The sequence below is a fragment of the Callospermophilus lateralis genome, unplaced genomic scaffold, assembly GCF_048772815.1.
Source record: "Callospermophilus lateralis isolate mCalLat2 unplaced genomic scaffold, mCalLat2.hap1 Scaffold_167, whole genome shotgun sequence".
NCBI lineage: Eukaryota > Metazoa > Chordata > Mammalia > Rodentia > Sciuridae > Callospermophilus > Callospermophilus lateralis.
In genome coordinates, this window is record NW_027512751.1 from 1,358,798 (window position 1) to 1,361,216 (window position 2,419).

The window sequence follows — 2,419 nt, forward strand, 5'->3', positions numbered from 1 at the left end:
CAGTATAGTATAGCATGTACTGTTATAGAAGATTTTGTATGGAAAAGTAAGAGAATATATTCTGGACATAAAAAGAAAACCTCAGACTGCGGCGGTGCCAGGGTGAGGAACGGCCATATTTGCCAGTGCGGGCCCCAGCCGTCAACAATAAAAAGTGCGCGCGGGCGCTTGGCGGGCGCTCAGACGGGCGCAGGGACGCGGGGGCCGCCGCGCTGCCGCCTGGCCTCGCCGCCGCCGTCCTCGCGGCCTGGCCCCGCTGCGCCCGGCGCGCCCGCCACCCGGGGTAATGTCCTACAAGCCGAACTTGGCCGCGCACATGCCCGCCGCTGCCCTCAACGCAGCTGGAAGTGTCCACTCGCCTTCCACCAGCATGGCAGCATCCTCCCAGTACCGCCAGCTGCTGAGTGACTATGGGCCACCATCGCTGGGCTACACCCAGGGAACTGGGAATAGCCAGGTGCCCCAGAGCAAGTATGCGGAACTGCTGGCCATCATGGAAGTGCTGGGGAAGGAGATAAGACCCAACTATGCAGGGAGCAAGAGCGCCATGGAGACACTGAAACGAGGCATCATTCACGCAGGAGGACTGGTTCCGGAGTGCTTGGCTGAAACGGAACGGAATGCCAGGTCCTAGCCTCCCCACTAGCTTGGGGGTTCCTGGCTCTCTACAGTTCATCTCCCCTGTTCAGGTGAAATACTCATTTTCAAAATGGTAACAGTTTAGTTTTTTTCTCCCAAGGTTCACAGTCTCAAAATATTGGGAAAAGATTTCGAAGTTAATTAGGATTTGCATTTTAAGTAGTTAGGAATGACCCAGGTTTTTTTTGTTTTTCTTTTTTTAAGATGCATATGAAGTTATTTTACAGCAAACTGTTGTTTGGCTCCAAGATACCAGTGTCTCCCTTTAATCTTTTGAATATTTTATGTCACCCAAATTGTTATTTGTACCTTTTCATAAGCTCATTTGATCCCAAGGACTTTGTTTTAATGCATCCTGACCACCTGCTTCACTAAGCTGGTCCCATGTGCCATACAGTGTAGATTCTGCTTACTGGCACTTCTTTTTTGCTTAAGCATTTGCATGACTCTTAGTGCTTTGAAGTCAATTTTAAGAGTGCACAAGTTATAAATACAGAAGAAAGAGCAACCTACCAAATCTAATAAGGACCCCGAACATTTTCATACTAAGACTGTATGTAGATTTCAGGTTGTGTTTACTGTAAGTTGATCAAAACATCTGGAAGAAAATGACTAAAACTGTTTGCATCTTTGTATGTATTTATTACTTGATGTAATAAAGCTTATTTCCATTAACAAAAAAATAAATAAAAAGAAAAACTTTTTATTTATATAAAAAAAAAAATTGCAGGCCATGCCAAACACTCTAAACTGTTTTCAAGATTTTGCTTTTTCTTTTTGTTAAGAAAAATGGCAGAGGTGGACAAAGGATGAATTGACACTCCTAAAGGATTATTTGCATTGTGGAGTTGGGATGGGAGGATAATATAAAAGGGTATTGAAAGACCAGTTTGGACTCTATGGAAGCAGAAAATAAGAGTTCATTGTGGCTCAGGCAAGGTTGGTGGTTTGGCAGTGATGATGATTGTGATAGTTGTGATAAAGGTGAGAAGGTGTGATAGATTTGAGAAGCATCTGGAAGTGGATAGTCAATGATATACAAAAACACAGTAGATGAAATAGAAAAACCAACGTTTCTTATATCCATACTTTAGTATATGCTTTATGCCATCAACTGGGCAAGGACAGAATTATTAATATCTATTTGGGGGTGGGAGTAGAATTCAAGGCAGAGGTGAGGCTTGCTTTATGGATTCCTGAATTCATTTTTCCATATGTTGGATTCAGAATCTTCATAATGAAAACGTTCTGATGCTGTCCATAGTCATTTTATTAAACAATTGCCCCTTCCTGAGAACTTCAAGCAACTCCCAGTCCTTTACTGTTTACTAATGCTCTTAAACTTAAAATTCATAAAAAGAACATAAATAATCACAGAGGAAATTCCAAGTCTTCTACATGTCAAACAATAATGTATTTATCTCGATTGCTGCCCTATCTTTCTTTTCCCTTGCTTCCATTAAGAAACTTCCTTGAACTTAGAATTCTTCCTTTCCCTATCTAACACCCCTACTTTAACTATTGGACCTCATTGCATTATTTCTTCTTGGAAGCACACATTATTAAGTGTCCCAGATGGGCTCTTCTTATATGATTTTGAAAATACTTGTCCCTTTTATTCAAAAAAGGAGGGAGGGATGTCAACTCTACATTCTTCTCTAGAACTTCTCTTCTACTTACCATTAAAACAAACCATGAAAGGAGAGAAATGAGAAGTTAGTGAGCAATGGACATTGAATTTCAGTTTGGGAAGATTATAAGTTTTGGAGATGGATAGTCT

The 2,419-nt window shown here is 41.8% G+C and overlaps 1 pseudogene; it reads left to right on the forward strand.

The window, feature by feature from the left end:
- The first annotated feature begins 286 nt into the window (after positions 1–286).
- Positions 287–634, forward strand: LOC143387400 (cyclin-dependent kinase 2-associated protein 1 pseudogene; annotated as a pseudogene).
- Positions 635–2,419: the final 1,785 nt, after the last annotated feature.